Source organism: Grampus griseus, assembly GCF_964374135.1.
Source record: "Grampus griseus genome assembly, chromosome: 11".
Lineage (NCBI taxonomy): Eukaryota > Metazoa > Chordata > Mammalia > Artiodactyla > Delphinidae > Grampus > Grampus griseus.
In genome coordinates this window covers 100,212,327-100,234,128 of record NC_139005.1, presented here as the reverse complement: position 1 = coordinate 100,234,128, position 21,802 = coordinate 100,212,327, and positions in this window count along the sequence as shown.

Below are 21,802 nucleotides of genomic sequence, written 5' to 3'. Positions count from 1 at the left end.
ATAGCACCACCCACCCCCAGGCTATCTTGGGGCTTCGCTGCTGGAAAGGGGTTAATAGTGGATTGCTTTCCTTTTAAGGTTAACAGAAAATCAATTACACCTATCCCATGATCTCGCATCCCTACTCACTCACTCACAGGCCTTGCCCCTGTGACCATGCAGAGGGTGAGATGCATCCTTGGCTCTCAGGGTGGAGGCTGGGGCCACAGAAGCTGTCAAGCAAGGGTTCCAAGGCTCCTGAGAATACGTGGCTGGTGTCTGAGGGGTTAAGAGCATAGACTCGGTTTTCACAAGACTCTACAGGTCCTCAGCGCCTGCGGGGCGCCCACTCCCAGGCATGAGGTTGGTACCTATTTTCCAGATGGAGCCCCAGCCAGCCTCTGCTGATCCCCTAGTGTTTCTCATCCCTGCCCTTCCCCTGGAGCTCTCTGCCCCCAGCATCAAGCTGGACAGGCAGGTCCCTGCCCAGTCACCAGGCTGTCCCCTGAAGGCTCAGCTCCAAAGCGTCCTCCTGCAGGGCCAGCTCCTCTGCCCACACTGTCCTCCTTCTAAGGACTGTCTTTTATTTATTTAGAGCAAGAAAATAAGCCCTGCCTCTTGCAGGGGTTCCGAGCACCTCAGAGCCCAGGCTGTTGAGGGCCTCGTGTCGTAAGCTCCTGTACCTCCAGCCAAGTTGGGCCTCCCCTTCTCTACCCAAAGCTCAGGGGAATCCGAAGGGAGTGATTATGGGCTCGCGAATTCCAAGCAGGCAGGAAGCTTTGTGCTCCACAAATGGGGTTTTTCTGGGTCACAACTCAGAAGGAATAAAGGATTCTGATGAAGTGACAGAGAGAAGTGGCTGGATTCCAAGGTCAGCCGCCAGCCTGATGCGATAGCGGAGATGGGGCCTTGGTCCGCATCTGCCTGGCAGCCAATAAGGAAGCCAGCTGGGGGGATGGAGGGCACTGCAGGCTGGCCCGTCCCCACTAGGTGACTGTGTGACCTTGAGCTGGCCCTCCGCTGCTCTGGGTCCCCCTCCCACCTGTAAACGATGACGGCCCCCAGCCGCACCGTTCACTGCATCAGGGGAGGTCACGCCAAGGGGACACCCAGTTCGGCATCTGTTTTACTATCACTCCAGGGCTCAGCAGCTTGTTATAGCTTCAGGGCACATGAGTGCGGAGGGACCTCAGCCAGCAACTCAGTAAACGCCAGCAGCTTCCATCCTTGGGCCGTTTCACGCCCGGTGGAGCTGAGGACCGGGTGGGGCACAGCCAGAGGCAGCCTGCAGAGAGGCCTGGAGCTCCCGCCAGGGCTTTCCCCCGGCAAGGCAGGTGGTTCTTCAAGTCCTCGGAGGAAGCCACCTAGGCTTTGCTCCTTCCCGACACTTCTGAACATTTAACTCAGGGCTGGGCCCACTGTGGTCTTTAAAGTACCAACAGTTCTGCCCTAAAAGACTTCCTCTGGCCCCTTCCCCACTCCCCTCCCTTGTCCCCCTCCCCCCTTTACATTATAATAGAAAAATTATTTCACCAGACACTTGTTAAACTAGCAAGACACACTTTATTCAAGACTACTGCCATAGGGCCAAGAGATGGAACTCAATTCCAGTTACAGCAAGGACAGCCGGGGATCTAAAGCCAAAGAGCAGAGTGAGAGGGTCAGTGGGTGGAAAATTACCAAGAGAGACTTGCTAAGACATCAAGGGTAGGAGGATTCTTGCTAAAGTCCCCACAAGACTCTTGCTAAAGGCAGGCCAAGGTGATCAGCTATGAAGGCTGGGGTCTCCCCAGTGAACTGACTTAGCAGGACTCTGGCCCTGTTGGCTCTGGTAGCCCAGCCTTCTGGGGACCCAGGCTTGGGGACCCCACTAGGGGGCCAAGCTGTGGCCATTCTGAGGAAGGGTCCTTAAGCCAAGATAAGGTACAAACCACTTAAATAACCCAAGGACAGGGGCCGGGAAAGGGAGCAGTGCAGACCAGCTTCCCCAGCAAGAGAAGGGCCAGGATTCCCCCAGTGACTATGTCAGCAGAGGGGCCTCCCAGGGAGTGGGTCACCCCAGAGCTGACTCTGCCCTCCCCACATCAGGCCCTGCATGCCTCTTCTGGTCCGCAGCCCCCTCCCCCTTTCCTCACCAGAGACCAGGACTGGACCGAGAGCCTCTGGCCACACGCCCAGCCCCAGTCCTGTCCCAAGTGGGCCCTGAGGGAAGCCTGTGGAATGAAACAGCCAGACGCAACTGCGAAAATAGTTACCCTTTGGGGAGTGATAAGGGAATGCAATCAATCAATCAGCGAGAAAGAGATACTCGTGCAGATTAATTAAAAAGCATCTTCAGAGTGTAATTGCTAAACACTATTTTGTCATCACCTGCTTTTTCAGAATGGGCTTATCTACATGTATTTGTGCTGTTTCTACTCTAACCACCCCTTTGATTGATCCACCCATTCACGTATTCATCCCATAAACAGCTACCTCCCTAAGAGCCTGCTTCAGTGGAGACACAGAGGCTCAGAGCAGCTGAGGCTGGTGGGGAGAATGGAAACCGAGCAGGTCCTCCTGGATTCGGACACCCCTACCTAGCCGCATCCAGACTCCCTCTCGTCCACTCCTTCCTGGGGACTGGCCCCTGAGGGTAGGCCGGCTGGAGGACCAGGGCCTCGGTGTGTCCCCCAGCTCTACTCCATCCCTGGGACCATCGGCCCCGAGGCATGAACCGAAGGAGCATCATTCGTTCTCCCCTCCCCCATCCATCCCCGTGTGTGCCTGTATCTCTGCATACAGCAGAGGCACACCTACACTCACACTGGTGGCTCCCTTCCAACAGCGTGGGTGGGAAGGTGAGTAAGGATGGAAGGGGTGAGGGAGGACGCCTGGCCTCATTCATTCATTCAACACACGTCGCCTGTGCCCCTACTGGGTGCGGGTCCCTGAGACAGGCACTGAGGACACACTGTGAGCACAGCAGTCAAGTCCCTGCGTTCACAGAGCTGACACTCGGGGGAGGAGACAAGATACAGGTAGGGGTGTCATCTGTGCACCTACCTGTGATGAAGGAAGTAAAACAAGGGAATTAAAACACACAACTGATAGGAATAAAGCCAAAAAGTCGTGGCAAGCGAGTCCTCGGGATGTGCTCAGCTTCACATACTTAATGCTGGGCAGGGGGAAAACTGAGGCAAGGGAGGTGAAGAAGCTGTCGGACCTGACGGCCAAGTGAGGCTGCAGACCCAGCCGTGGACCCTGGAACAGCGCTGCCCAGTGCCGGCGTAAGAAGCCCCAGAGCGAGCCATGTGTGCAATTTTGCATTTCGTAAAATCTTAAAAAGTCAAAAGAAACAGGTGAGATTAATTTCAATAACATAGTTCATTAAAGCCAATTGATCCAAAGCGACATCATTTCAGTACGGAAGCCGTATGAAAAAATGATTGAGCCATTTAGTTTACGTTCTCTTTTTTCAGAATAAGTGTTTGAACTCCAGAGTGCTTACACTCACAGCACATATCAACGCAGACCAGTCACACTCCATGTGCTCAGCAGACACATGTGGTTCGTGACCGCCATGTTGGACCGTGAAGACACAGACCCTGGGGAGGCCAGGGTGGGGATCCTGAGGCCGGCACGGAAGGGCGGACAGACGCCTTCTGCAGGTAACCTTAGCTTGGACCCTGGGAACCCCGGAGAGGACTCGTGAGGCTCAGTCGTCTTCACTGCAGCACTCTGTGTGGGCTCTGTAGCCAGGGCACCCCTGCAACAAAGCCGCACAGGGTGAGGATGGTTCGGTAGAAAGTTCTGGAGCAAGGATGTGTGTGGCGGGGGGACTCGTGGGTCAGTCACTCAGTCTGTCCACAAATCTTTGTGGAGCATGGTGGACTGTTTTAGAACCAGGGACACCAGGATGAAGAAGCCAGACCAAGTCCCTGAGCAGACTGAGCAAACATCCTGGTGGGGGTCCAGCTGTATGCATTGCCACGCTCCCTCCGTTCACTTTTAACCCCTGGGAATCTAGCTCCTCAGCTGCAAGACAGAGGCAAGGATAACTCAGACGGCCTTTCCTGAAACCCAGGACGTGCTGTCACAGTAAGGTACTGTGCAAGGTACCCACGATTGCCAAGAGGAGAAAGCAACCCAAGTGTCCATGGATGGAGGAATGGACGCACAAAATGTGACACATCCACACAACAGAATCTTATTTGACCATAAAAAGAATGAAATTCTGACAATGGACGAATCTTAATAACACATCTGCTTTACATTAAGTGATAGAAGTCAGTCACAGAAGGGCAAATACTGCACAATTCCACTGACTCGAGGTCCCTAGAGGAGTCAAATTCATAGGGACAGAAAGTAGATGGTGGGGCCAGGGGCTGGGGGACGGGGATGGGGACCTCTGGTTTAGTGGAAACAGAGCTTCCATTTGGGAAGATAAGAAAGCTCTGGAACTAGATAGTGATGAAGGTTGTACAACCATGTGAATGTAGTTAATGCCGCTGAACTCTACACTTAAAAACGATTAAAATGGTAAATTTTATGTTATGTATGTTTTACCACAATAAAAAGAAAATTTAAACCTTTTTTAAGTGAGGAATTATTATTATCATCATCTGCAAGACAGTGGTCTAGCATATGGATGCAAGGTCCCTGCCCTGCCATTCAATCACTGCCCAACATTTTCAAGGGTCCACAGAGAATCAAAAAGTGCTCCAAGGGCCAGCGACACAGACATGAGCCACACAGCCAGGGTCTGTGCCCTCGAACCTTCACCCAGTAGGAGGATCACATTGCAAGTAAACACACATGTAATTACAATAACTACAGACTTTACGAAGGATTGAGAAGGAAATGTGGAACAGTGGTGAAAGAATCCCTAGACAGTTGGGGTGTCTGGATTTGGAGAGTCAGAAAGGGTTGGGGGAGAGGGGAGGCTGGAAACAGGAGACCTGCTGGCAGTGGAGGCGAGTATGAGGCCCTGAATGGTGATCACAAAAAGTACACATTGCCTCAAATGCCGTAGCAAAGAAGAAAGGTGAGAAATACATCAATAAGTGTTCCACCGCAGGGGCTGAGAGAGAATGGGGCGAGCTCCAGTTTAGAAAGAAGGAAGGAAATAATAAAGACAGTAAAAGCTCAAATGGATAAATGGAAAACAAAGTGAACAAATGAGCTGGGCATTATCCCAGTGTTACAAGAAAAACAAGGCACAGAAGGATGATCAGAGGAAAATGCTTCAAATGCTGGAGAAGTAAGAATTATTGAAAAGAAGTAAGTATTCTACTTTAGAATTTGAAAAACATAGAGTGAACTCAGGAAGGTAGAAGAAAGGAAATAAAGAAGATACTCAAATTTATAAACAGGAAACAAGGTTAAAATAGAAACAATCCACAGAACTAAAAGCTGGTTCTTTGGAAAGCCTGGTAATATAGACAAATCTCCTACAAATTGGCTGGTGGGGGGGTGGAGAATATTGACAAATACATGCATTTCACAGACCATCAATTGGAATAATCACTTTGCAGACCGAGTCACCAATAGCAAAGATGAGGGTATCTGCATCTTATGAAATAGAAATTGCTCCCCTAGATAAGTATACAAAAGAAGCTCCACATACTGCTCCCAAGTAGCCGCGTGTAAGAATGATGGTTGACTATGTAGAGAAGAGTGGACCAAAATTAAAAGTTTACCAAAAAGAGGAGGCATGGCAAAGATGGCAGAGTAGGAAGACCCTGAGCTCACATCTTCCCACAGGTACATCGAAATTACAACTATTTACAGAGCAACTATCTATGAGAATGACCTGAAGACTAGCAGAAAAGATTTTTCCATGACTAAAGATATGAAGAAGGAACCACAATGAGATGGTTAGGAGGAGTGGAGACTTAGTATAGACAAGACCTACAACCTCAGGTAGATAAGTCACAAACAGGAGGATCATTATAACTGCAGAGTTTTTCCCCAAGGAGTGAGAGATCTGAGCCTCACCTCAGTGGTCCTGCACAGAGAAGATGAGCCCCTAGAACATCTGACTTTGAAGGCCAGTAGGTCTTGCATTTGGAAGAGCCATAGGGCTGTAGGAAACATAGACTATGATCACAAAGGGTTCTAACAAAATCTCACAGCCTCTGAGTCCCAGTGCAGAGGGAGTAATTTGAAAGGAGTGTGGGTCAGCCCAGTTACTGATCTTGGAGAACCTCCTGGAGAGTCAGGAGAAAACTGGGACTTTCCCTGGGAACATAGATGCTGACAATAGCCGTTTATGGAGCTCACTCTACTGTGATGACACTGGTGCTGACAAGTGCTGCTTTAGAGTTCTCCCTCTAACCTATTAGCACCAGGGGCTTACTCACCTACCAGCCAGGTGGAAACATCCCAGGAACCCCCAAGCCAAGCAGCCAGCCCCGCAGTAGATATCATCCTCGTAGACTGGAAGAATTAATATTATTAAAATGACCAAACTATCCAAGGCAATCTACAGAATCAATGCAATTCCTATCAAAATACCAATGGCTTTATTCTCAGAATTAAAACAAATAATTCTAAAATTTATGTGGAATCACAAAGACCCCAGGTAGCCAAAAAGATATTGGGAAAGATGAACAAAGCTGGAGATATGAACTCCCAGATTTCAAACCATACTACAAAGTTACAGTAAGCAAAACAGTATGGTACTGACACAAAAACAGACACATAGCTCAATGAAACAGAATAAAGAACCCAGAAATTAACTCACACTTATATGGTCAACTAATCTATGGCAAAGAAAGCAAGAATATACAATGGAGAAAAGACAGCCTCTTCAATAAATGGTATTGGGAAAGCTGGACAGCTACAGGTGGAAGAATCAAACTGGATTACTCTCTCACACCATATACAAAAATAAACTCAAAATGGATTAAAGAGTTAAATGTAAGACCTGAAACCATAAAACTCCTAGAAGTAAATACAAACAGTATGTTCTTTGATATGAGCCTCAGAAATATCTTTTGGATACGTCTCCTCAGGCAAGGGAAACAAAGCAAAAATAAACAAACGGAACCTAATCAAACTAAAAAGCTTTTGCACAGTGAAGGAAACTATCAACCAAATTAAAAGGCAGGCCTATTGAGTGGGAGAAAAAAATATATCTGACAAAGGGTTAATATCCAAAATATACAAAAAACTCACAAACTCAACATCAAAAGAACAAACAACCCAATTAAAACATGGGCAGAGGACATGAATGGACATTTTTCCAAAGAAGACATGTATATGGCCAATAGAAACATGAAAAGATGTTCAACACTACTAATCTTCAGGGAAATGTAAATCAAAACCACAATGAGATATACTCTCACACCTATCAGAATGGCTGACAACAAATAAAAACTGTTGACGAGGGTGTGGAGAAAAGGGAACCCCCATGCACTGTTGGTGGGAATGTAAATTGGTGCAGCCACTAATGAAAACAGTATGGAGTCTCCTCAAAAAATTAAAAATAGGACTACCATACAATCCAGAAATCCCACTTCTGGGTATTTTTCTGAAGAAAACAAAAACACGGATACAAAAAGATATATGCACCCCTGTGTTCATAGCAGCACTGTTTACCATAGCCAAGGGGACTTCCCTGGTGGTCCAGTGCTTAAGAATCCTCCTTCCAATGCAGGGGACGCGGGTTCGATCCCTGGTTGGGGAACTAGGATCCCGCATGCCATGGGGCAACTAAGCCTGTGCACCGCAACTAGAAAGCCCGTGTGCTGCAACTACAGGGCCCACACACCTGGAGCCCATGCACCATAGCCAAGATATGGAAGTACCCCAAATGCTCATTCATAGATGAATAGATAAGTTGTGACATATATATATAGAGAGAGAGAGTACTCAGCCATAAAAAAGAATGAAATCTTGCCATTTGGGGCAACACAGATGGACCTAGAAGGAATTATGCTAAGTGAAATAAGTCAGAGAAATACAAATGCTATATGATTTCACTTACATGTGGAATCTGAAAAATAAAACAAATGAACAAACACAAGAAAGCAAGAACAAACTCACAATACAGAGAACGTACTAGTGGTTGCTAGGAGGGAGGGGAGTAGGGTGTGAGTGAAATTGGTGAGAGAGGTTAAGAGGTTCAGACTTCCAATTATAAGATAAATAAGTCACAGGGATGTAATGTACAGCATGAATATCGTCAATAATATTGTAATAAGTTCATACGGTGACAGCCGATAACCAGACTTATCATGGTGATCATTTTGTGATGTATAAAAACATTAAATCATTTTTTGTGACCTAAAACTAATATAGTATTGCAAGTTAATTATACTTCAGTAAAAAATTAAATTTAATACCCTCAAATTGCACGGTAATCAATATCTATAGAGAAACAGATGGTTGATCACAAGAAAAGAAACATTGGAGACCTCAGTTTTATCAGGACTGGTCCCTCTGGTTTATAAAAGAGTGGTATCTGAAGGACACTTATAGAATGTTAATATTTGTTCATTTTACTTTATAGGATGCTGGTCATAGGGCTTATTCTCTGTTCCTTCTGTGTTTTTAAAAGAAAAAAGATTCTATAAAGCAATACTACTTAAAAGAGTTGGATACAAGGGCAAGAACATAGGAATAAGAAGAAAGGCCAGAAGCAGAAGCTTCTTCCCAGAAGGACTGGGGTCTTGGGATGAGGGGCGTTTCAAATCAGATGGGACTGTATGGGGCTGCAGGGTTGTCCAGCTCCAGGCTGGACTCTGCCCTCAGCTCATTTGCCAATTAAATATTCAAGTGGTATGTGGGGTAGGGGGCGGAAACCATTCAAGACCTGGAAGGAAATGGTGATAAATGCTTTTCTGACTCAGGACAGGAGCCTCTTCCATGCACAACATCAAAGGAAAACACCATAAAGGGGAAGATTCATAGAATTTACTGTTTGACTCCATAAAAATAAAAAGAAATTTATTTCTTGCAAGAACACTCTAAACAACATTTAAAAGCAGATGACAAATCTTACATGGTGGAGACAGAGCCGAGCGGAGCACAGGCAGAGGGCAGAGTGGCCTCCAGATAAAGGCAGGGCCTCTGGGGGTTGAGGAGGGGAGATCCCTGGGGGACCAGGACCAGGGCAGCCCCCTTCTCCTCCCCCTCGCGCCCCAGTGCCCTTCTGCGGGCTGACAGCCTCCCTTCCTCAGGATGCTGTCTGATAGCCAGCACCCATGGCACTAACGAAGTGACTGAGGAAAGCTGAAAGCCCAGAGCAAGTTCCTGGGGCTCACAGCACAGCAGTGTTCCTTTTCTAAATGCCCTTCCTCCTGTGCTGTGGCCTTTAAGCTCAGAAATAAGTCAAATTCCCAAGATGTGTTTGTGGAACTCTTCCCTCAAAAACCCTAAACTCCCCTCCCTGGAGCATGTGGGTGTTGATTAGAACCTCGACCGACCATCCATCCATCCTGTAGATGGTGAGAAGCAGACCTCAGAGGCATCCCACCCAAGGAGACGGGGGCACTGGGCACGCCTCCTCCAAACCCCCAGCAGCCCGCCCTGCCCTGGGCCTCAGCCAGCCAGCATCCCCAGCCTGCCCCGTGGGCAGGGAGGACGGTCCACACAGGCAGCCCTCCCTGTGCCGAGGAACACAGGCAAGGCAGCAACAGCGCCCTCTACAGGCGTACAGACGCATAGGCAGGATAAGGAAACAGCACCGTCGCCGCCAGGGCCATGGCCTTGACGGGGACCCAGGGAGCAACTTAGGTCAGCAGGGACCTCGCTGCCCGCGGGGCGGAGGGGGGCGGTGGCGTCTGAGAGGAGCCTCGAAGCAGAGGAGAGGGAAACGGCTTTGAGGCAGTGACCGAGAGCTGAGTGATACCTGATAAGATATTCACGCTCGGGAAGGGGAGTGGAGAGCGATTCTCAGGGAGCAGGTGGCACAGAGGCTGCCGGGTTGGATGCATGACACATCTCACCTCTCCCCCTGTCCTGGAGGCTGCTGGCTGTCACGGCGCCTGCCCTGCAGAGGGCGGACAGCGCCCCACTGGGGAGGGGCTGTGTCTCCTTCTTTGCCCTCTCGCTTAAGGCATGGTGCCTCCTTCCTCAACAGCTAGCTGGCCCCCCAGACTCGGTGATGGAGTCACGTTACCTTGGGCGTGAGCAGGCCAGGTGGCTGGCCCTGCACCAGGCAGTGACTCACAGAGGGGCCAAGGGGAAGCCCCCTCCCCCCAGCCCCTGCTTAGCATCCTCCAGCCGGGCTCCTGGCGCCGCATGAATGTAAATTCACTGCCTTTCTTAATAACTGGAAGTAAAAGTTTGTGTAAACTCAATTGTCGGAGCACTAATAATCCAATTTCTCTCAGCAGGGTCAGTCCTCTGGGCTCCATCTCTACAACAAATGCTTGTCATCCTCCAGGAAGTACTTCTTGGGATAAATAATCAAGGAGCGAGTCGAGCGTACACCTGCCCACACGTTCATGTATTCTTTTCTTTGCACGTCGATAACCCCATTGGAACTGGATTTATAAATTCAAATTAGCTTCGCTTACCTTTGTTTCCAATGGCAAAGCCGGCACAAGAGGTGATGGGAGCAGCACGCTCTGAGGATGGCTGGCCCGATGCTCGGGACCCCGCGTCTCCTCGCCCAGAGCTCGGCTGCCCCCACCCCGAGTCTTATCACTCAGCTGGCAGGGATGCATGTCTGCAGGACACCTACTCTCGGGGTTGCATCTTCTTCCAGGACTAAAAGGGACCCAGGGTCAAAGAGCGAGAGGAAGGGCAGTCAGGCCACATGAGGTGGAGGTCCTGAGCGCCAGGTGGGCACTGACCCCCACCTGCCCCCAGGAGCATGGGGGCAGGTGTAAGAAGAGGAGGTGAGGGTCTCTGGCCAGGTGCTCAGGGAAGGCTCCGGGGGTGGGATTTGAGCTGCCTTTGGGACCAATGAAGTCTCTCTCTTCCTCTCCCTCCCTCCCCCACCCTCGCCCTCTTCCTTCCCCTCCCCTCCCTTCCTCTCTCTCTCTCTCTCTCTCTGTCTCTCCCTCTGTCTCTGTGTCTCTCTAGGACCCTCAGGTGCCCTGGGGAGAGGCCCACGCGGCAGCCAGTGCCAGCAGCGGGAGAGGGCCCTCTGGGAAGCAGGATCTCCAGCCCCAAACATGGTGCCCAGTGATGCGGCCCCGGCCGACAGCCTGACCTCAAGCTGACAGGAAAGCCCCAGCCGGAACCCCTGGGCTGCACTCTCCCGGCTCCTGACTTCAGACACCGCAAGAGGTTTCTGTAGTGTTAAGCAGCAGTTGTGCGGTCGTCTGTAGCGCAGCAGCAGGGACCTAACGCAAAGCTCCCGAACAGCTCGTGGCTGAGCCACTGCGGAGGGCAACTGGGGGATGGAGGGGGTCTGTCCTGGAGAAAAGAGACCCAAAGAGGAGCAGGCCTGGGGGAAGAAAAGCCCAGAATCCTGTATTGGCCGCACGGAGGTTGAGAAGCCTCCGAGCTGGGCCGGAGGACACGTGGGCCGTCAGAGAAGGCTGGCTTGGGGGTCTTTGGCTGGTCAAAACCAGACAGAGGTGGTGTCGCTTGGCACTCTCCTTGGTGAGCTCATCCAGGGCCATAGCAGTCCTGTGAGCTAAGACTATTATCACCCTGCTAACAGAGGTGCACTTGGGGCACAGAGAAGTCAAGCCACCTGCCTGAGGTCACAGAGCTGGGATCCTAACCCAAGCATTCTGGCTCCAGGGCCGAAGCCACGGGCAGGGGAGATCATCTGAAAAGAGCATTGCAAAAGCACCTGTCTTCAGAGCCTTCAAGGGGCAGAGGATGGGGCCTCAATGCTGGGGTGCCCTTCAGTTCTGGAAGACACACCCAGGACCCAAGAACGGCAAGCAGCCTCATGACCCAATGGTGCCCTGAGGCAGAGCCTGTGGGAAGGGGGTGGGAGGGGACCCCGTGCTGGGTGGGGATGGGAGGGCTTGGTGAAACAGCTCTGCACCTCTGCAGGCAGGTACCTGGGATGCTCTGAGCCTCCCTCCCCTTATTCTGATACAGAAAGTTCTCCCAGAGGGACCCACGAACGTTTGTTAAAAAGTCACCAAATATTTAATTTTAATGAGGGGCTGCTGGGGCGTTCATTCCAGGGAAAGATGGGGGGTCACTGCTTGGAAGGCCAGTAGATAAGGGCTGCAGGAGAGGTGCAAAGAATTCTGGGAGCACAGAGCACGATGGGCTAATTCTGACTAGAGTGTGAAGGTGTAAGGAGAGGTGGCCGGGGAAGATTCCACCAAGGAAGAGGCAAATAGCCAGACACTGAAGGAAGAAGAGTACGCACTGGGGAGCCTGAGAAGCAAGAACAAACAGGGATGGAGGTGGGGACATGTGCTGGGAGACAGGAGAGCTGGTCCTACAAAGGTGGGTCCCAGGCAGGGGCCAGGGAGTGCAGGCACAGTGCAGCCTCATCTGGCAGCTGAGATGTCCTTGCACAGGAGAGCCGTGGGTCGGTCAGCCCTGGTTAAGCCCTTGAGTCCCCAGCCAGAGGGCACACACTCTGACCAGGCAGGACTGTATCTTTTCTGCACCCAGGTCCCCTTTCTTTTGGGACAGGTGCTGTCACACACACCCCTGCCCCCAGCAGCCTTTAGCAACTGCGGGGAGCCTGGCTGGGGTGTGGTTTGGTTGGCATTTAAGTGCTTTTCACAGCCCATCTCCCGATGCCACACCAGGAGGGTGCAGCAAGAGTCCTCACTCCCAGAGGAAGGCAGAAGAGGGCGGCTCAGAAAAGACGGCCACGCACCCAAAGACCCCAGCTCACCTGCTGCGGAGCCAGGACCCAGGAGCAGGACTCAGCACCTGGTACTCCGTCTTTGCGGCCACTTGGGGCTGCCAGGGTCTGGGGGCCCTGGGGACCTCAGGACACCCTGCCAGGGCCTGGGCCCTCCAGAGATCAGAACCCACAAATTCCTGCCCCCTCCAAGCACCCCAGTGCTGTGAACTCGGCCAGGCTGCCCACACCCTGCAGAGCCTGCTGCCTCGTCCCCCTGCCCAGGCTCCGCTGGAAAAGAACGCTTTGTGCCATCAGCTTCCACGGCCAGGGAGGGAGCTGGTGGGCTATGAATTTCACATTGCGTAGCAGGGCCTCCTTTCCAAACGAAGTAAGTAAATAAATAACTCAACAGAGGCCGGCTCTCCTGCTGGCCCGCTCTTGCAGGCTGAAATTGATTATTTCCTCTGCCCAGTGCCCGCTATCTGTGCTTATTGAGAAACATATATCTGAAGCAGTTGGTTTTTAAACTTGTCTGCACGCCCGGCGCTCTCAGGAAGCATCTTTCTTCCCTTTGAACAGCTGGGTTCTCGCGGCAGGGGTCTGCTGGGCCTTTTTATAAACTGCAGAGGCATTTTTCTTCCCTAAAATGAGAGCCGAGAGCCTAGCTGGCGAGTCTCTCTAGGAGCTGTTGGCAAAGTGTGCTTTCAGGGCCAGACCTGCCCTCCTGGGGACTTCGGGGCACTGGGGCCTGCAGCTGGGGCTGCAGGGTGGGCGTGGCCAGACCCTGACACCTGGGGTAAGCGTGCCTCCTCCCCTCCCCTCCCACCCCGTGTCTGCAGGGCTGGGGGCAGCACTTGTGGAGGACAGGACAGCAAGAGCTCTCTGGGGTCTCTGGATGGGAAAGACTATTACTGTCGCCTCTCTGGCAGGACGGGAGGATTCTGGGCCTCAGCCCCCAACCAGGGTGGGTCCCTCCGGCAGCAGCCTCATCTCGGCAGAAGGACCATGAACTGCGTGTACAGAGTCAAGGTCACGGCAAGCACCTTGTTAATTTGGGAAACAGAGCAATACTCACAGATGAGCCATGCAGGTAGCCCCTCTGGGTGCTGGCTTCTGTGAAGTAGAACAGCAGCAACTCTCTTTAGAGCACCCCCCCAAAGGGGCTACCTTGTCCAAGAAACTGCGCTCAAGGCCTTTCACCTCATCCGTCAACAGCCCTAAGAAGGGAGTCTCTTTTGCCCGTTTTCTAATCGGCGGAACTGTTACCTAACAGAACTAAACATAGAGAAGTAGGCTGGCCCCCCCAGGGTCCCCCAGAGCTGCGACCTGCCCCAACGTGTCTCGCTCCTCACCAAGCCACGCCTTGTCTTGAAGAGCTGGCCCAAACGTGCTTGTTTGGTGTCTGCTCTCTGCCCCTCTTAGGCCCACCCTGGCCCTTCACGGAAAAGCAGCCCGAGCTCAGAGGTGCTTTGCCAGGGGCCCAGGCACACACAGCCAGGGAGGGAGGCTGAGAGAAGAGCCCTTTCAGCTGGCCTCTGTCCAGGGCCTCTCCTCCCCCCCCCGTGGCCCACCACCTGCATGCAAACAGGTCTGAAGGTAATAAACTAAAGACCACAGTGAGCAATTATTAGGGCTTTACGTCGTACACACGGAGCAGTAAACAGAGCCATAAAGGGGAGCGCGCAACTGACTCAGGAAGATATCGCCCTTTGCAGAGTAGTTTACGAGTTGAACAAAAAGAAAACTCTAGTATTCCATCCTGGGTAATCAGCGATGCTCCTACAGCTGTTTGGATTGTAAGGCATTATTGAGCTGTTCCTGTAATGTAAAGCATGCAAGATGGACATAATTAAAAACAATTGATTCCTTTTTTTTTTTTTCCATACCCCAGGGTTAGAATATAAACTAGTCGTGATGGAGAAATGCCAGACCTGGAGTGACCTGAGTGAAGGTGATCTTTGTAACAACACAGCCACCATCAGAGGGGAGGTGACAGCGCCTGGCAATGGGAGTGAGGACACACACATACACAATGAGGGTGAGGACACACTGAACCATGGAGTGACACTAACAACAGAGTAACAAAAACAATATGATCAGTATTGGCTCAGACGACGTGTCACACGCCATGAGTCACGTGGGGCTCATGACCTGTGACACAACAAAGAACAAAGCAAACACACTTCCTGCCTGGAGGACAGACCCCAACAGCAGACACCACGTGGGCGTTCAGAGGACACCAGGGCCCCTGCGATGCAGAGCGCCAGGTGTACCAAGGCCGGGCACTGGGCCCTCGCTTGGTCTGCGGGTAGGAGACCCGTTCTCGGGAGGTCCCAGAAGTGCTGATGGTGCCAGGGTCTGTGTGGAAGGGCAGATCCAGACCCAGGCCACACTGCCCACCACAGAGCCCAGCCTGCCTGGTAACAGAGGGGGCACTGGTTCAACCCCATCTGCCCGGGAGCTTTGCCAAACGCCCCGAGTCGCTGAGTCACCTGGAGATCGGCAAGACCTCCTTGATGGTCCTTCACCTCACGGCAAGGCCACCTCCCGCCCACTGTTCCCTGGAAGGGCCAGTGGAGAGCGAGACGAAGATGCCTCCAGGCCCCCTGTGCACTGGCCCGCGTCAGTGCGGGCAGGGGCGTGGCCAGGAGAGACCAAGTGCAGAAAGATGATGTGGTGATGCCTGGAAGCTACTAGGAAAGAGACACAAAAGGGGTCCAGGAGAAAACACAAGGAAGCACTTCTGATGGAAGCCAGCTGCGGGCCCAGGCCACGGTGCGCTGGTGGGTGTCTGACGGCCAGCTCTCCCTGGCAAGGGGTACGGGAGGATTGCGGTCTAAACCATTATCCATCATCTTCACCAATATCTGTGGTGCCAGGACTCCCCCCAGGGCCTATTTCAAACTCCCAGTGTGTTGTCAAAGGACGTGCAAAGGTCCTGGAGATTTAACAACCAGCTCTTGCGAACAGTACTGGCCACCGCCGCTTGGCCAGTCCCCACTCCGCTGGCTTCTAGAGACGCCTCATCTGCAGACCCCTCCGTGGAGGAGCTGTGGTGAAAACCCCCCAAGCAGGTCCCCTGGGGGGCAGGGGCTGGTCACTGCAGTCTGTTTACTGCAGACTCATGGGATTTTAGTTTTGAGTACTGAAGTGTCCATCCCCTCGGTGGGACTCAAATCATCCCTCCATCACTTGATTTATCAAACACGTGTGGTTTGAGATCTGTGCTCGACTGGAAAGCTGCATGCTCTGGTTGGACCCACTGTCACTGAAACTCTCGGAGGCCCAGGAGGCGCCCTCCCAGCAGAGGGTCGGGCAGGAGAAGGTGTGAAGCTCGTGTGCCGGGGGGGATGGAGAAGGTGGCCAGAGGTGCTGGATGGAGAGCTTGGCCGAGCTCTGAGATAAGGGCTGGGCAGGCACCAGGAAGGCAGAGCAGAGCAGGGGGGCACTTCCAGGAGGGCGGGGAGCTGCCCAGACATGGAGGCGCAGGTGGGTCTGAGCAAAAGTCAGTGCAAGAATGGGGAGGCCTCAGACTCACCGCACAGCACAGGGAACTAAACTTGTAATAACCTATAAGGGAAAAGAGTCTGAGAAAGAATATACGTGTGTGTGTGTGTGTGTGTGTGTGTGTGTGTAACCACATCACTGTGCTACACACCGGGAACTAACACGATACTATGAATCAGCTATACTTCAACAGAAAAAAAAGAAGAATGCAGAGGCCTGGAGGGGCCAAGGAGGCCGAGGCCACAGGACAGAGAGGAGGAAGCAGCTACGGTTTACCAAGCCCTCCCTGGCACCAGGAACTGGGCTTTCCATTTATGGACGTCACAGCACAGTAAGACGTGCGCCAGTGTGTCCCCACAGAGACCACGGTGAGAGCTCGCAGGGGACGGAGCCAGAGTCTGGACTGAATCCAGGCCCAGGGCTCACACAGCCTGGGAGGGACAGGCGTGGAGCCTGCAAGCTGAGCGCGTCAGGCAGGCCCACAGATCTCCCTGCGGTGCTCAGGAGAGCGTCCTCCCTGCCCTGAAACCTGCATCCCTGCCGGCTGCCAGGCCAGGTCTCAAGGACCCTTGCAGGGCCCAGCTTCTGGGGCAGAGGAAGGACACACAGCTTTAGCTCTGGACGCACGGGGTGGGGGCGGGGGGCCCGTGAACACTGTTGTCCTCTGACGGAACGAGTAAGTGCACAGTATAAAAGGGGAGGGGAGGACGGAAACGTGCCCAGATCTTCCGAAACACACCTGAACTGTCGCGGGCTGCTGGAGGTGGAGCCGTGGACAGGCTGTGATGGGGACGGGGTTCTCTTCACCCCAGCACCCTCCAGCCTCACATTTTCTCACTCGGCGCCTCCGGCTTGCGTTGTGATTTCATCTCTCCACCAGAACGGTGTCTGTCACTCATTTTCGGGGAGGTGTCCTTTTGACTTCAGTACATATTTTATTCATTCCCCCAGAATCGTGCGGGCCCAGGCCTAATTAATCTAACCATTTATGTACACCCAGATAGGTATCCGCACTTTTTAATCTCTTTGCATACATTCCAGAAGAAAAGCCAGGATGGAAAGGGACTCAGCAGGGCCTGTAAGAAGAATGGTGGCCCTCAGGACGCCCCCAGCACTTGGAGATGACCTGCTGTAGCAGAAACATGGGCGCCCGCTGACCCCATTCAGACACAAGGAAGAGGGAGGCAGCCTCTGAGCCGGGACACAAACGCCAGGCTGCAAAGGGAGCATTTAGACCCACGCAAGCAGGTGCAACTACGCAGAGGACAACCCTCACCTAGGGAACCCCTGACACCCTCATATCCAGGCTCCGGCCCCCAAGGGCTGCAGGGCTGCTGGCCTCATCGTGGGGCCTGAGCTCTCTGTGGTGCGTGTGGGAATGCTTTTATTTCCCAAATTCCTGAATCAGAAGCCCCTGCTTGTTAAAGCTCAGGCCCGTGTCTGATCAGAAACTCGCTCCTTCCCCAGTTCAGTCATGTCCTCGACGGGCAACCGCCTCTCTCCTCCTAGGCTGGCCAGGAAAAAGCAAGTGGGGAAACCAAGGGGAGACCTGGGGACAAGACAAAATGAGGTGGGCACCGAAACAAAGCAACCAGGAAGATGCCTTCGGAGAGAGGAGGAGAGGGGCATGGCTCTGTCTGATCCCCACGCAGGAGGATGGAGGGCTTCCTGGAAGAGGGGATCTTCCCCACTTCTCTTTGTTTCCACCTCTTGGTAGTCTGTTACTCTACCCAAGAGCAGAGGTGTGACCCGTGGGGGTGTCCCAACAGCGAATGGTGGGAGCCTGCACCCCTGAGGCCCTGCCTCCAGGCCCAGCCTGGCTCACATCCCCACCGTCTGGTCCACTCCTGCGTGGCAGCTGTCTCGGTGAGCTTTCTGGATACACATCCTTCTCGGGACCCAGCTTAGAACTGTTCAGTCTCCTCCCAGCACCTGGGCAGGTCCGCAGCCCCCATGGAGACTGGCTCGGGATGCCTGGTGATGGAAGCACAAAGCCCACACCCTCCCGTCCCCCTGCCCCATGTTTCTGGCCATGCCTCCTTCTCCAAGTCTCCTGTCCGTCCACGAGCTGTCCATTCTCCATGGATGCCCACCCCTCCCAGCCCCAACTCAAACCTCAAGTGTCAGCTTCAAGTGCCACTGGCACCACCCGCACTGGGTCAGAGGCCTCCTGTGCCCCCACCCCGTGCCAATCCATCTCCCACCTGGACGGTGGGTGCAGCCTGAGGCTTCCTGCTGAGTGTCCTGATGCGTGGGGGAGTTTGGGGCCCAGGATAGATGCTCGTTCCGTGTTTATGGAATGAGTGAGTGAACGAATGAAAAGCTGCGCGGCAGAGCCTGCGTCCTCTCCTCCCGGGGTCCTCTCGGGCCCCTCGGCCTTCAGGCGTCCTGTCAAGAGTAGCGCCTGGCCCTCAGCACCTGCCGGCCATCACCTGCAGGCTACAGCCCAGTGTCTGTCTTGTTCCTCCAATTACGTTTATTCCTCATCGTGCGCCCTCCCCAACAGACGAGACGCGAGAGCCGGTGACGTGCATACAGCAGGTGCTCAATCAAGGTCGGACGATGAGGGAGGTGGGGCGGCCAGTTCTCAGGCCCACACTCTTCACCTGCATGTGGACAAGGACGGTGTGGAGTCACAAGAACAGGTGAGGGGAGCATTTCACGCATGCCAGGGACGCAGCGAGACCGCGCGTACAGGCTCCTGGAGGGGGCTGGGAGCAGAGGGCAACAGGGGACACCGAGCTATGTCCCACCCACCCGGCCCCACAGCTCCCAGAGAAGCAAAGCCGACTCCAGGTATTGCCCGGGGCCACCAGGCAGGCTCTGGAGCTGGTTCCCCAAGCTGGACTGCAGATCCCACTGGATCCCTTTCTGCACCAGCAGAGATGAAGAGTAGTGGATGGCCCCATCCGGGCATCTGAGCTCTCACCCAATCAGAAACCAGAGAGCTATGGTCAGGGGAGAATGACCCCAGAGACCCCAGGGCAGCAGGGCCCGGCCCCATCGCCTTCTATATTACGGTCTCACAGGTGGAAACCCAGCGTGATTTAACCTAGTCAAGGGCACCAGGCAAGGAGACCCCGGGGGGGAGGGAGAGACACACAACTTCTGCTCTCAAAGGGCTTGTGTGCTAATAGCATCCGGGCCCCTGTCCTCCACCACCCCCAGCACCTGCACCAGCCCAGACCTCTGTGGGGCTTTAGACATTCATCCCCTGGGGCCACATGCCCCAAACACGCCTGGGCAGAGCCCACCCCATGTGGACCACCCGAACAACGTCCACATAGACTGCGGCAGGCACACATTAGGAACTCACAGCACCCATGACCCTGATGCCTGAGCTCCGCCGCACCAGCACCTGTAGGGAGGAGAGATCCTACGAGGCTCCACTGGCAGCCGCGTCTGCTCTACGGGTACTTGTGTGTATCCATTCCTGGGGGCACCAGGCAGGTGGATGGCCAGAGTCTCACAGTATAATCCTAGCACCCATTGCAGAGGGAATGGGGGGTGATCCACGAGGGTCACATCTATCTGGACACGAAGACATCTATGGATGGGGTAGGGGGGCAGAGAGAAGGCTGCTTAAAGAGAGGTCTTGAAATGTCATCTCCCCTGTTTGTGTAACAAACAAACACACACACACACGCAACGGAGCGCTTTGAAATACGCTCTAGATGGGGGAGACTTTGGCAGCCCCAGGCTGACCACCAGAACCTTCTCTGCAGCCCACTGTCTGGTCTCAGCATCATTGCCCAGGCATCACGGCTCTGCTCAGGTGTTCCCAGCCTCTCTGAACGACCCGGGGTGGCTGACCCACCAAGCCATTTCTGCAATGGTGTTTGGTGTGAGTTGCCCCCAGAGTGTGGCCAAGGCTCATTCTGAGCACCAGGATCTGAGTTGAGAATGTGGGCTGTGGAGCCAGGTCGGGGAGGGCAGTGGTCTGGCACTCTCGTGGTCCAGGGGATTCATCTCAGACGTGCGCGGCCTGTGGACGCAGCCCTCTCTTCCTCCCCAGCGTCTTCACCTTCCTCCCCTGTGGGGTCAGCCCGGCCGCTGGCAGAGTCCATCCCCGTGGAAGTGCTGGGGCTTCTCATATCGGATTCAGAGCCAGATGACAGAGAGGCGAGATCCCTAAAATCCATCTGCATAGTAATTGAAATTTTTTCCATTTTTATTTAGAGTTGTCAGGTTCTGATTCGAGGCTGGGAAAAGGAAAGGCAAATTCTCATTTCCTCTGTTCATCCCTAATTTGTACCACTGTGTGTTTTAACTTACAAGTCGAAGTTAATACATGGTGTGTGTCCTCCATGAGTTCATGGTCCTCCTGATTTCTTTCCCAGGCTGCAGGACGGCACTGGGCAGCTCCCCAGGGCAGGCGCTCAGAGGATGCCCGAAGCACAGCCTGCCCCAGCCTGCAGCCACTGCCCCCCCGCCCCGGGGTGTCATCCTGGGAGCCCCCGGAGAGGGGAGACCGGCCAGTAGCCTGGACCTGGGTCCTCACAGGCAGGCTTGAGCAAAATAAGTAAAACTTTAATAGGTTAATTAAGAATGAAAAAAGATGTGTGTGTAACTGAGTCACTTTCCTATATAGCAGAAATTGACACAACATTATAAATCAACTACACTCCAATAACATTTTTTTACTGACAAATATTTCTTTTTCCCCCCAATAGTAATATGTCTAACTGATGAAAATACAGACTATCAAAAATACACATTTGGGGGGCTTCCCTGGTGGCGCAGTGGTTGAGAGTCCGCCTGCCGATGCAGGGGACACGGGTTCGTGCCCCGGTCCGGGAAGATCCCACATGCCGCAGAGCAGCTGGGCCTGTGAGCCATGGCTGCTGAGCCTGCGCGTCCGGAGCCTGTGCTCCGCAACGGGAGAGGCCACAACAGTGAGAGGCCCGCATACTGCAGAAAAAAAATATACACATTTGGAAACTAAAAAAAAAAGAAAAGAAAGAAAACAGAGAAATCAAAATGTATCAATAATAATAATGATTACTAAGACTTACTGCCATTCATGTGCAAACACAGTCAGTGCCTCTTCCACAGCATTTAAACAATCCCAGGAAGCGCAGGTCCTATCAGCCCCTTGCAGGGGGAGGCACGGTGGACGCTGGGGTGACCTCGCTGCCCACGGACTCAGAGCACCAAAGGGTCGTGTTGGGCTGGAGCCCGTGTCCGCCTAGAGCCAGCTTCATTCCTCAGATCTCGAAGAAAACCTGCCTGAAAAGTTCCAGTCAGAGGTGGCCCCGAACGTTCTAGAGAATCTGAAAACCATCCATCTTCTCCTCAGAGGTGAGTTCCTGAGCCATCCCAGACCCTGGTCTGAGCAGTCACCCCCCTTTGTCTCCACGCTGAACGCTGAGTGAACGTGCTCCTTCTGAAAAGAGAATCTGCATTTTCAAAGAGGTTAAGAGGAATCTGAGAAAATTCACGTCTACAGGTGGAAGGGGAGACACGCACGACCTGGAAGCAGTAACACTCTGCCCATCCCAATGATCCCCCAGAGCCCATTGACCTGCTCTCACTCCGACCCTTGCCACATGCTCAGGTCAAAGTGTCACCTCCTCCAGGAAGCCTTCCTGGGCCTGCCCACCCTCC